Source organism: Lissotriton vulgaris, chromosome 2_2 (assembly GCF_964263255.1).
Source record: "Lissotriton vulgaris chromosome 2_2, aLisVul1.2, whole genome shotgun sequence".
NCBI classification, from domain to species: Eukaryota; Metazoa; Chordata; class Amphibia; order Caudata; family Salamandridae; genus Lissotriton; species Lissotriton vulgaris.
The window spans coordinates 111,909,659-111,923,811 of NC_141688.1; the positions used below are offsets into that span (position 1 = coordinate 111,909,659).

General features: G+C 48.9%; 1 protein-coding gene across 1 annotated transcript in view; it reads right to left on the reverse strand.

The window, feature by feature from the left end:
• Positions 1–14,153, reverse strand: part of TBC1D2B (TBC1 domain family member 2B) — a 259,910-nt gene that overhangs the window by 110,202 nt on the left and 135,555 nt on the right. The window lies entirely within an intron of this gene.

Here is a 14,153-nt window from a genome sequence, read left to right on the forward strand (position 1 = left end):
CTGTTATCAGCAGGGTGAGGACCTCTATTGTGGATGTATGTTGGGGGTGGGTTTGACACAAGGATTATGGGGATGTCTTTTCATAAGTTTAAAGAGTCCTTTATGCAATAAAGAATGCTGACATGTCATAAACCAGGATATAAGAGGCCAGGCCTCAGAGAGGCTGTTAGAGCACCTCGAGACGATACCTTGTTGTCTGATCTGATGTGTTCTGCTCCGTCGGAATAAACTTCTGTTTCCTGCCTTCTGGTCTCCGGCGCCTGCCTCATTGCTTGGTAATTTGAATGGTACAAAGGCGGTTAGCGCCGGGCAAATCTTGAAGAAGGTCATAGCCCTACCCTTTTTCTCACAATTGGCGTCCCAAAGCGTGGGGCCCATCAGCGACACGTGGATCCAGTGGGAGAGGTCCCGACGACAGAGTGAACGACTGCAACGATCGGGAGAGCTCGTGTCCGATAGACCCTCGTCTGACAGCCGATCATCCGACCTTCACTAGTTCCGAACAGACCTCTCTCGAGTGATCTACGGTCCTGACTGGGAACCATCAGGAGTGCCACGAACATCGCGAAGAATAGAGGACGATCGGGCGCTGGATTCAGAAGACAGGAAACCGTCCATGCGGTCCGGGTAAGGTCGTGTAAACACGACAAATTGAGAAATGATTGTTTGATTTGGATAATACTAGTATTACGCTTTGTTGATCCCTCTGGAGATTCACCGTCTGCAAACGGAGAAAACAACAGGCTCTCTCTTTGCAAACAGTGAAGGATAGGTAACGCAGACTTTTGTCCCCATTGTAATCCGTCGTGCCTATCTTCCTCCCCCACTGTTTTCCCGAACTGTCGTTCGTGGATTGTTGTCTGGAGATTCTCTGTCTGCAAACAGGGAAGAACAAGGTCTCTCTTTGCAGGTAGAGAAAGAGTGGGTAACGCAAAACTTTAACACGTCGTACCCACTTATTCTCCCCATTGATTGTTTGATTGACCGTACATTAAGTGTTCGGTATTGGTTCTTTTGAGGTATTCACCGCCTGCAAACAACGGAGAATAGAAATATTCTGCCTAGTCTTTGCCCGCCGTGATAAGATAGGTAGTGCAGACCTTTGTCCCCGTTGTAACCCGTCATGCCTATCTTCTCCCCACTGATTGGTAGCCTGTTCAGCCCGGACCGCTTATTAGAGATGAACCATCCAGCTCCGCTGGAAGGCACCCCTAATAAGGACATGTTCACTAAGCATGGACTAGTCGCTATAGCTTATACTAAGCTATGGCATAAATACACAAAGAAGAACCCCGAAAGTCAGTGGCCACTGATAGGTTCCTTTGATGAGCATAAAATAAAAACATTAGAAATAGCGCTCCAGAAAAATAAGACTACGCCCACTATGCTTGATAAGTGTCGGCATGTGGCGCAAAGAAACGGAACAACGAAGAAAAAGAGAAGAAGCAAAAATAGGGAAAGAATTACGAAAGGCAGCCCACCTAGCCACTAAGCAATTAGAAGAAGAAATAAAGGAAAGAAAGGAAGCTACAGAAAACCAAGAATCAGGGTCGACAGGTCAATGTCCTGTTAGGACCCCCTCTGCGCTCTACCCTGAATTGCCCTCCAAACAACGGGCGAACGATGAGTTACTGCTAGGTCCCCCAATCATCTACATGCCCCCTCCATATGCCCCCTGCCAACAACACCTGCAAGCCCTGAGTGCGAATGAGAACGGCCTTAGCGCTAGTGCACCAGCCCTCACGGCCTCCGCACCAGCCACATTAGCAGCACTACCAGATGCCCCCGAGGTTAGCAAGCACTCACCAGCCAGACCAAACAGGTTGAGCAAAGATGAGCGGGATGGGATTGACAAAATAGCAAAGACACTAGTGGAACGAAGGGAGAGCGAAGAATACACGATGAACATGTATAACTCGCATGCCGACAGCCACAGACGGCATTTCATTTTGCGATTCAGCTACCACACCCTGAACGCATATGAGGATAGGTATCAAAGTAAGGGCCCCGCTAAACTGACAACGCTGTATAGGAAGATTGATGTTGGAGATGGGGCTGAATGTGAGGCGACGGAGCTCTTCATGCAGACGCTTGAGGTCTTCCGCCACCTCACGGAACAAAAACCAGAAGCCAAGGTTACAGTCCCTGAAACGACCTCCGTAGAAATAGCCAACACTATGATGCCCATCAGAGAAGCGGCCCCTTACTGGATCCTGCCACGCGGTCTGGGAACAAACGATGATATTAATCACGCAGATGCAAAAGGGAGGGTTGTGTACAATTGGGTTTACCAACCATGGGACCGACAAGATATCCTAACTTTTAGACAAACTCTGCCCGATTTAAGAAAGAACCCGACAGCATTCTATACCGAATTAGGCACAGCCTTGGGTTCGACGATAATGACTTTAGCGGACATTGACTTGTTTTTCGGGTTATGCCTGCCAGCTGACGTGTGGAAGCAAATCCGGAAAACTGACCACACAGACCTGTTTGGACATACCTGGAACCAACTCAGTGAACTAGATAGACAGCGAGAGCCTGGAAGGAAACCAGTAAAGGACATATTAGAACTCCCAGACAAATTAGTTCAGAAGTTAAAGACGCTGATCCCAGAGAAAAAGGTAGATTGGTCGATAGTCACGGCCTGTCGTCAGAAACCCCAAGAAGATGTATCAGAGTACTTCTCCCGATTCGAGACAGTGTTCTCCGACTACAGTGGCCAAGACATGACCACCGCAACCGGACAACACCTGTTTGTACAAAACTATGTGAAGGGCCTGTCACAGGAGGTCTCCCAAAAACTGCAGACGAGTGAGAGTAGTTGGGGGGCCTCCAAACCCGCAGCTATCCTTCAGATGGCTCAGTATTACGAGCACCAGAAGAATGAGAATGATAGGGCGTCCGAGAAAAAGAAGAAAGATTTGAAAGAAAGGGTGATGATAGCCCAGATATAAGGTATAGCGGTCGGACGGGAACCCCAAAGGGGGAACTACCAATCGACCATCCCTAGAAATCCACCTCCTAAAGATCACACCCCAACACCCCACACTGGACGTAGAGACATTAGTGATGACCAATGTGCCTTCTGCAAAGGGTTCGGCCATTGGAAATCCCAGTGTCTGGTTTTGTTAGAGATGAACAGAAATAGGGACCCCAAGGATATAGCAGGTGGACTGAGAAATAGGGGACAAGGACGAGGGCACACAAACGACACCAACAATGACAGATCAGGGAGATCGAACACCTTTGACCGTCCCCGACAGAACCAGTATCAACTATCCGATGGTGAGAATGCCCCCGATTTTGCATAGGACTGCCCGGGGCAAGGGAGGGATCCAGTCGAGCTCTGTGTTGACCAGCAAGGTCCTTATGTCACTGCTAAGGTCCTGGGTACAGAGTCTCCATTTTTGGTAGACACTGGGGCGACACGTAGTGTGTTATCGAAACGACTGATTCCAAGGGCACCCTTGTCTGGCTCACACATTACATCGATAGGTTTCGATGGGACGCCCTCCACTAACCCCCTGTCCGTGCCTATCACCTTTGACCTAGAAAGCAACACCACTGACACAACATTTCTGCTCTCCTCCAACTCCCCTGACGCCATTATGGGCATTGACTTACTGAAGCATTTTCGAGCTACCATTAGGTGTTCCCCAGATGGAATCCGAGTCATCCTGTACGACAACCCAGGCATGCCCAAATCCTGCCCTGCACGACACATGTGCTCCATAACTGACTCTGACCTGTCCTTGCTTGACACCCTGCCTCCGTACCTGTGGGCCAAAAATGACTGATGTGGGACGAATGATGATTGACCCTATTCATATAACTGTAAGACAGGACGCTATGCTCCCGAAACTCCCACAATATCGGATATCGCCCGAGGGCGAGAAGGCACTGGTAGCGATCATTCAGTCTCTGGTAGATGCAGGAGTGGTTGAAGAAGTGGTTAGCAATGTCTGCAACAGCCCAATCCTACCTATTGTTAAGAAGCAAGGCGAAGGAGATGAGAAAGCGTACCGCTTCATCATCGACCTGCGAGAGATTAACAAAGTGGTTGTACCCCAATACCCCGTAGTCTCAGATATCACCACCATTCTGACCCTCATCCCGTCCACTGCCACCACCTTCACTGTTATCGACCTCAAGAATGCGTTCTTCTCTATCCCCATCCATCCAGACAGCCGTTATCTCTTCGGCTTCACCCTGAAATCCCGCTCGTACCGATTTTGTAGAGCACCCCAGGGGTACACTGAAAGTCCCAGTATTTACAGCCAGGCCCTTAAAAGACAGCTGGACGCCGTCCAGCTACCGGATGGAGTGGTGTTAATCCAGTATGTCAATGATATCCTTTTGGCGGCCGACACCACCCCACTTGCAATCACAGCCACTGTTCAACTCCTACACTTTCTTGCAGAAAATGGCCACAAAGTTTCCAAAAAGAAATTGCAGTTCTGCCAGCCACAAGTGACATACCTAGGCCATCTCCTGTCCAAAGAAGGGAGGAAACTCACACCCGACCGAATCCAAACCATCCTAGACACCCCCGTCCCAAAAACACAAAAGCAAGTCCGCTCTTTGGTAGGCCTAACCTCTTTTTGCAGACAATGGTTACCCAATTTCAGCCTCATTGTAAAACCCCTACTTGCCCTGTTGGCCAAAGATGCCCCCTTCCCGCTCCCTTGGACCCCTGAGTGTCAAGCATCCTTTAAGGAATTACGAGATGCCCTCTGTTCAGCGCCCGTCCTGGGAACCCCGGACTACTCCAAACCCTTCTCCCTCTTCACCCACGAAAGGGAGGGGTGTGCATTGTCTGTCCTGACTCAGTCTATAGGTCCAAAGCAGCGCCCTTGTGCCTACTTCTCCGCCACTCTTGAGCCTGTAGCCAGAGCTTTGCCCGCCTGCCTTCGAGCAGTAGCTGCCGCTGCTGTCTCTATCCGTCAGAGCGAGGGAATCGTACTTTCCAACTCCCTCACTGTGTTAGTACCCCATGCAGTCGACACCCTTCTGAACCAAACGAAGACTCAACATCTGACTAGCGCACGACTGACAGGGTACGAATTGACGCTACTTGCACCCCACATCACACTAAAGAGATGCACGACTTTGAACCCTGCCACATTGTTGCCCCTGCCTGAAAATGACCCCGACGTTCCTCCCATACACGACTGTGTGACCCTCACGGACGAACAAACTAGGAGTAGAGTTGACCTCCGAGACACTGCTTTCACTGACCCCGATGGAGAGCTATGGGTAGACGGCTCATGCATCAAACTCCCAGATGGCACCACTTCAGCTGCCTATGCAGTAACGACAGCCCGAACAGTAGTTGAGACAGCCTGCATCACACAACGATCTGCCCAGGCAGCAGAGCTGATAGCCCTCACACGAGCATGCATCATAGCCACGGGGACCACTGCGAACGTATATACAGACAGCCAGTATGCCTTCGGGGTGGTTCACCACTTTGGGCTCCTGTGGAGGGAAAGGGGATTCCTGACGTCCCACGGCACCCCCATCCTTCACGGAGAACTGGTTTCTGCCCTGATTGAAGCGGTTCTCCTCCCCGAACGACTAGCAGTGATCAAATGCCAGGCACACAAGAAGGTGACAGACTTAGTCGGACAAGGGAATGCACTGGCCGACATCACTGCACGAACAATAGCTGAGAATAGGACGGTGACACGCATGTATGTGACCAGGTCACAAGCAGAGAAATGGACTGACGCAAGAGAAATGATCAGAGACATCCAGTCGGCCAGCACCCCTCACGAACTGGCTAAGTGGGCAGGGGTGGGTTTGAAGGATGATGAGGGCTGCTGGCGAACAAAAGATGCAAACAAATGGTTGCTGCCTGACTCATACCTGATCCCCATACTGACGATGGCTCATTCCCCCGCACACATAGGATCTGCACCCATGATCGAACTCATTTCCAAAGTCTGGCACAGCGACAAAATCCCCGACTCAGCCAGACGCCTAGTCCAGCAGTGCCTTATCTGTCTGCAACACAACCCTGGGAAAGGAACTGTGGTACCCCGGGGAGGGTTTGGGACCCCCAACCACCCCTTTGAGATCCTCCAGATGGATTACATCCAGCTGGAGAGATGTCAGGGCTTGAAGTATGTACTAGTCATTGTATGTGCCTTCAGCAAATGGGTAGAGGCCTATCCAACCCGTGACAACACTGCCATGACTACTGCCAAAGTACTACTGAAAGAATTCTTTCCTCGCTATGGCCTTTGTCGAATTTTATGGAGCGACAATGGCCCCCACTTCATAGCTGAGGTTATCTAACTAACCCTAAAGGGATTGGGGGTGAAGCAGAGATTTCACGCAGTCTTCCACCCCCAATCCGCCGGCCTGGTGGAACGCCATAATGCCACACTGAAGTTGAAATTGTCAAAAATAGTGGCCACCACCGGACTTAATTGGCCAGACGCTCTCCCACTGGCCTTGCTATCGATGCGCTCTACTCCCACCAAACACCATTTGACCCCCTACGAGGTTGTATTCGTGCGACCGATGAACCTCTGGACTGCTTCCAAACCAACCTCCATTCATGACGTCCCGGACGTCCTACTGTCTGATTATTTGTGCAAGTTAACTAAAACGTTGTCGGTCATTCATCAACCGGTGCAGCAGGCCATCCCCGATGTTTCCAGGGGCCCAGGCCACGACATCCAACCGGGGGACTTCGTTCTAGTCCGCAACTTCCAACGGACCAAGAGCTTGGAACCCCGGTGGACGGGCCCCTGGCAAGTGCTGATCACCACACGGACGGCGCTTCGAGTGGAGGGGAAGAGGCACTGGCTGCACGCACACCACTGCCGGAAGGTCTCCGCGACCCTGGCCACGACAGAAAACGTCAACACCCAAGAAGAGCTCCTGAACAAAGATCGACCAACATTGAACTGTTATCCCGATACTGAGGCACTTGAACATGCGAAATTCTCTGATCCCACTGTGCCAACCAGAGAAGGGTATTTCCTGCGTCGAAAGGAGGGAGCTTCGGCTAAGTAGGCCACGGACTAAGTTGAATCTCAGAACGGTGACCTAAACACAACCAAGGGTTACCGGGAGAGAAGTTAAACGAAGTCTGTGGTTCTGCCCGCTACCGAGCACCTTGAAGATGATGGAAGCGCCAGATAAGAAGATGATGGAAGCGCCAGATAAGAAGATGATGGAAGCAACAGGAAATACCCACTACAAGAACCCAAAGACTGACAATTTGCACAAATCGAAGACAATCGCCCTCTTTATTGTCTTCCTCTTTTGCCTCCTCCTCATGACCTCCTTCTGGATCCTGGAGGAAAGCACACCGGCTCATCAAGCATTGCTGCCCACTGCACGACCAACCCCCATGAAAGAGCACCACCTGATCTCCCTGTCACCTCAGCTCCGAGAGAGACGCAGGGAGTTCTGGAACAATTCCTTCGTGCAACTGTTGCACCAACACAACCTTGCTGCAAATGCCACAAACTGCTGGATCTGCGGGTTGCTCCCGCATGCCACTGGACACTCCATTCCCTTCATCCCTTCTCCTTTCTCAGTTCACGGCTCCTGCCTCGCCTGGTTGATCCTCATGCAAGAAAGCCACAAGGATAACGCCACTTCCAGTCAGACAGTGTCGCACTTCTACTCTGGGTTCTGGCTGAACAAAACCGGAAAGACCTCTGCTCCCCTGTGTCCTGCGCTCACAGGCGCCACCTTCCTTAAAGACATTCCAGCCAAAGAACGCGTCGAAGTACAGGTGCTCCACAATCCAGCTAGATCCACCTTCTCTCACCTGCGAAAACAAACTACCGCCACTCTGACTGTGGCTCTGTCTGTTATCAATGTCACAGGTCTTGTGTGTCTCGAAGGCCAGGGAACACAGCTGGTGGGTCGCAGTTCCTGCCGAATCATCAGAACATTGGACTCAGTTGATCCCCCTTCCTTTGTTGCTTCTCCAAACATGTACTTTGTGTGTGGCACCAAAGCTTACACCTGGCTCCCGAAAGGTTGGAAGGGTATCTGCTACATTGCCTTCGTTCTCCCCCCCACGTATGTAGCCCCTGCTACCCATCACCGGCAGAGGCGTGCAGATGACGTTGGACAAGCCGACTCCACTGGAGCACAGTTCCTGGATGCAGCAAAGGGACTCGTTCCCCTGTGGGGCCCAATGGCAAACAGCCGCGCTATCCGACACCTGGCCCAGGCAATAGAAACAACGATCAACATCACGGCTGGCATCCTCGCTAACAACACGGCTGAGCTTCAGGCAGTCCGCCTTGTGGCCCTTCAAAACCGCCTTGTTCTAGATGTGGTTCTAGCCGATCGAGGAGGAGCGTGCCGCATCATCGGATCTAGCTGCTGCACCTACGTGCCAGATAACTCGCCTTCAGTCTACAAAGCAATTGAACACCTCCACAGACTTTCCTCAGAGGTTCACCAAGAACAAGAAGGATGGTCGCTTGGGAGCTGGTTTTGGGACACTTTGAAGGACTGGGGTTGGAGGTTGTTTTCCTTCGTACTGATACCTGTTGTGATATTATGTGGGTGTTGTTTAGGTATCCAATGTCTGCCATCTTTGTGCAGCTTCGTTTCTAACTGTATATGCCCAAAGACTTTGGACTTCCAAAATGAGCACATGAGCCCCCTCTATGAAGTAGAAATACGTGGCCTTATGGGGATAAATCCGAACTGACAAGTTGGCGAGACATGTTAAAAGGGAGGACTGTGGAATTTTAGTTTACGAGCCGAACATCATCTGCGCCAGCTTGTCACCCACGTACAACGTACACGACAGCCATTTTAGGTATCATGGTGTCCCTGTCCACGATTGATCGCCAGCGCGCTCCTCTGACCTTGCAAGCATCCTTCGCGCACCCTGGCTCCCCCTCCCTCCCTCACATGAGCATAACCCTTCTCCTCCTGCATGACCCTGTCCTTTGGAGTCACGCTCGCGCCTGACCAACACCCCCTCTCCTTCCATGAATACCCCTCTGTTGATAAACCATCCCTCCGCGCTTGAATTGTCCACGCGGCATGACTACCACTCCTTTGATGACCCCTTCCCCCGAGTCCGACTGTCCACACAGGTCCGAGGCCATCGCCTAAGCCGGGAGATATCATTTACTGCCCCTTATTGTATGGAGTCACTCCTCTTCAAAGGACACACTATTGATCATGGCCTCCCCACCCCATGGGATACGATCAGGCGCACACATCCTAAGAATCGGCGGAACACTCAGCCGCGTGATAACCCCCTCCTGTTATCAGCAGGGTGAGGACCTCTATTGTGGATGTATGTGGGGGTGGGTTTGACACAAGGATTATGGGGATGTCTTTTCATAAGTTTAAAGAGTCCTTTATGCAATAAAGAATGCTGACATGTCATAAACCAGGATATAAGAGGCCAGGCCTCAGAGAGGCTGTTAGAGCACCTCGAGACGATACCTTGTTGTCTGATCTGATGTGTTCTGCTCCGTCGGAATAAACTTCTGTTTCCTGCCTTCTGGTCTCCGGCGCCTGCCTCATTGCTTGGTAATTTGAATGGTACAAAGGCGGTTAGCGCCGGGCAAATCTTGAAGAAGGTCATAGCCCTACCCTTTTTCTCACACTGGCTGAAGTTTTCCCTACCAAACCAGCGAAAACAGTGACCTGTAAATGAATATCATCATAAAGTGTGAATCAAAAATGATTCATCCATGGGGAAGATCAGTGATCTACTCTTATGCCAAATTGACATATTAAATCTGGTTTGTTGCTCCCTTGTTCTGAGACGCCAAATGGACAAACCTGGTATGCAGGTATTTGATTTTGGCCCCAACCTCTCTCTCTCTCTCTAATCTAGCGTGAGCGCAAAACCTACACCTATCCCTTAATATGAATAAGGTTGTTCGAACTCGAGGAGCACACCAAGTGTGCCCTCATTCAACTGACCGTGGACTACAATCCCACTCATTGGTTTAGAAAGTAGAGTGGTGGCAACAGCATACTCTTTGTGACTCACAAGTTGTGACCTGACCTTTTTATTTGAGTCAAATGCAGTGGAGGTCAAATGTTCTGCTTCTATGAAGTAACCTATATCTATGCATTAACATCCCAAGTGCACGTTATGGAAGTGCATGTAGGAGGCCTTTGTGATGCATAGTGTGTGTACGAGTGAGTCAGAATAATGGAGTCCTATGGGTATCTTTTTGGAAGACCATAGCCTATTCCTGGAAACAAGATGGAGGAAGGATTATGTTACTTACCCAGTAAGCATCTGTTCTTGGCATGTAGAGCTGTAGATTCACGTGCTTTGCATACTCCTGCCATCTAGTGTTGGGTCCGGATGTTTGCAAGTTGCTTTTCTTTGAAGACGTCTTTCCCAGTCATGAGGTAAGGTGACTCCTCCATTCGGTGATAGTGCGCATGGGCGTCGACTCGTTTGCTAGATAGTTTTCCCGCAAGAGGGTGAGTGTGGAGTCAGTGAGTGTAGTACAAGGATGACCATGCATATGTAATGTAAATAATGAAAACTGCAACAACTACAGGTGCCAGGGGAGGTGGGAGGGTGCATGTGAATCTACAGCTCTACATGCCAAGAACAGATCCTTACTGGGTAAGTGGTATAATCCGTTCAAGGCATGTGTGCATAACATACACATGCTTTGCTTAGACTATATAGTGGTATTCTACCAAGGCTGTGGCTAATCGGTAGATGTTGCAGTTGTTTGAAAAAGAGTCTTTAGCACTGCTTGCCCTACATTGGCTTGTTGACATGCTAAAACATCCACACAAAAGTGGTTAGTAAACGTGTGTGGTGTGGACCATGGTTGCTGCCTTACAAATGTCAGCTATAGAGATGTTACCAAAAAAGGCCATAGACACCCCTATTTTATGAGTGGAGTGTGCTCAAGGAGGTATAGATAAAGTTCTTTTAGCTTTAGCGTAGTAAGTTTGAATGCATTTAACAACCTTTCGTTCATTCAATATAGTACAATAAAGCTCTTCTGACATTGATTGTGTGAAGAGCTCTTTCTGTTACCGAAGCAGGCTGAGGGAAGAACACAGGTAACTCAAATGATTGGTTGATATGAAAAGAAGAAACCACTTTGGGAAGGAATTTTGGGGTGGTGCAAAGAACTACTCTACCTTTATGAACTTAAAATAAGGGTTCTTCTAAGGTTAATGCTTGTAGCTCGCCATCTATCCTCAATTAATTGATAGCAATGAGGAAGGCAACTTTCTATGAAAGAAACTGTAACGGACAGTTGTGTAATGGCTCAAAGGATGGACCCATGAGTCTTGTAAGCACAATTCCAGACTGGTGCAGGAGGTACCCTGGGAGGTATTACTCTGGTAAGGCCCTCCATAAAGGCTTTAATGACTGGAACTTTGAACAAAGATAGATGTGTGTTTAGCAAATATGCGGCTACTGCCGCCAGATGAAATCGAATGGAAGCATAGGCTCGACTGGCACGCTGTAGATGCAAAAGATAACAAATGAAAGTTTGAATAGAGGCATCAAGTGGTTCAATATTGTTATTACAATATACAACAAATCTTTTCAATTTTTCTGCATAACATGCTCTGGTGGTAGGCTTTTTCCTTCTTTGAGAATAGTGATACACTCTGGTGGCAAGTTTAAGTATACAAACTATGACTTCAGGAGCAAGAAACGCTAGATTGAGCTACTTGGGGTTTGGGTGTCTGATTCCGCCATGTTTATGAGTGAGAAGGCTGGAATTGAGATGCAGCTTTTGATTTGGAACAACTGATAGTGCCAGGAGTGTTGTGAACCATGGTTGACGGGCCCAAGGGGGAGCCACTAGAATCAGTGTGAGGGATGTTTGCCTGAGCTTTTAAACCAGAAATGGAAGGAGAGCAGAAGCAGAAAAGCGTAGGCAAATATATTCTTGACCAATTCACCCATAGAGCATTGCCTTTGAATAGAGGGTGTGGTAAACTAGGAGGCGAAGTTAGGGAATTTTGAACTGTCCACTATGGCGAACAGACCTATTTGTGGAATCCCCATTGAAAGTACTGAAAGTATGGAAGGGGAACTTGAGCATGAAGTTCCCACTTGTGGTTTGTTGCCGCCTTCTGCTTAGGAAGTCGGCAATTTGATTGTTCACTCCTGGGAGGTGCTCTGCCGGAAGATTAATTCTGTGATGGATTGCCTAACGCCAAATTGTCAGAGACGAATGACAGTGGCAGAGAGTCGTCGTCCCCCCCCCCCCCCCCCCCGTTTTTGTACATAGTATATAGCGGTCATATTGTACATGTGGACAAGGACAACTTTTCCTATGAGGTGAGACTGAAACGCTTTCAGTGCTAGATACACAGCTAGAAGCTCTAGATAGTTGATGTAAAGACTTTTGTGCTTGTTGTCCCACAGACCTCTAATTGTGAAATTATGGAGATGGGCACTTCAACCTGTGAGACATGTGTCTGCTGTTAGCACAATCTGTGGAACAGGGTCGATGAAGGGACTCAGCAGAGATTGATAGGTGTGGCTGTCTACCAACACTAGATCTGTTAATTGATCCCAAGACTGATTCCACTGACGTGCTAAGCCCTATTGTAGAGGACGCACGTGAAACCTTGCATGATGCACTATTGCAATTTATGATGCCTTCATTCCTAACAGTTGCATGAAAGTCCTTACTGCTAAGTGTTGATTGGTCTGAAACTGTAGCAGCAGAGTTTGAATATTTCAAATTCTGGCTGCATTGGGAGAGGCTAGAGCTGTGCAAGGGTTTAGAATCGCTCCCAGATAGGACTGCATTTGTGAAGGCTGAAGATGAGACTTTTGAACATTGACCTAAATCCAACTCCAATGATTGGAAGAGGCTGGTCTTAGTGGCATGGAGCGCAGAATGGAAAGGGCTACTAAGCCTCTCCTGGAACGCAGCGTTATACCTGCCCTTCGCTGCTCGAATGCCGGTACGAGGTGGAAAAGGCGGAGGGCAGGTATAACGCTGCGTTCCAGGAGAAGCTTAGTAGCCCTTTCCATTCCGCGCTTCACGCCGATGAGGCCAGCCTCTTCCAATTGTTGGGGTAGGATTTAAGAACTCAAGTGGGCGTTTCTCTTTTGGGTGCATTGACACCCTGAATACCCGATTATAGGTACCATAGAGGTTACTGAGTGTCGCCGTCTCAGACTCCTATTTTTACACTTCTCACTACTTACACGGTCCTGATGAAGCGCCATTAGATCCATTAGGTACCTCCTCTAGGGGCGAAACATGTCAACCTAACTGACCAATCTTTCACTATCACCCTCACTTTGACTAAACAGAAGGAAAATACTCACCCCTCTGATAAATTAGATCAAGAGGCCTTCTCTTGGCATTGATTTTTAACCATACTACAAATACCCCAGAATCAAGTTTTTTTAGGGTACCAGTGCAGTGCTTTTAAATTCACTCACTCTTTTTTACCCCGCCCACATACCCACATTTACCACTGCGGCGTTTCTCCTAAAAAAACTCTGATAAAGAGCCCTCTCCACCCGCATGGGTGTGTGAGGGCACTTCTTCAAAATATAGGAATTCCCCCGCCTTAGTAATCTCTTTCATCTAACTTTGTTAATGAGATAGTCTCCTCTACTAGTCCTTTTAGCGACCAAATCGGCCTGCTTCTGTCTCTCTGTAGGAACAGTGCTCTTACCCCTACCTTTGAAATGGTTTCCTCCATACCCTCCTCTGTAGAAGCCTCTTAAGGGAGAGGGTTGCGTGTTGGACTTATATGAGGAAGTGTTCGGGTCTGAGGATGTAGTTTTGGCCCTCCCCTACAAAATGAATGGCGAAAGGAGCCTCTGCTTGATTGAGACTGAAGCGCTGACTGACTGACTGAAACTTCTGTTTTAAAACCTTAAATCTTAAGCCTGGCATATTGATGTATTAGGAGGCTGGTGTTAACTTCTCTGGCTGCAGTGTCAGCCGCATCTACAGCACATCTAATAGAAGAATGAGATATAAGTTTTCCTTCTTGAGCAAGGTCTTGTGCCTTTTTCTTGAGCAGCCGCCTCTTTTACCGGATGCATCAATTAATTTAGACTCCGGGGGAGGTGCATCTCCAGAGATCTGTGAGTTTGCTTTTTTACGAGCATTAGAAACTACCAGTGAGTTTAAGGATAGCTGTCCTTTAACAAAAACAGGATCAGATGGTGA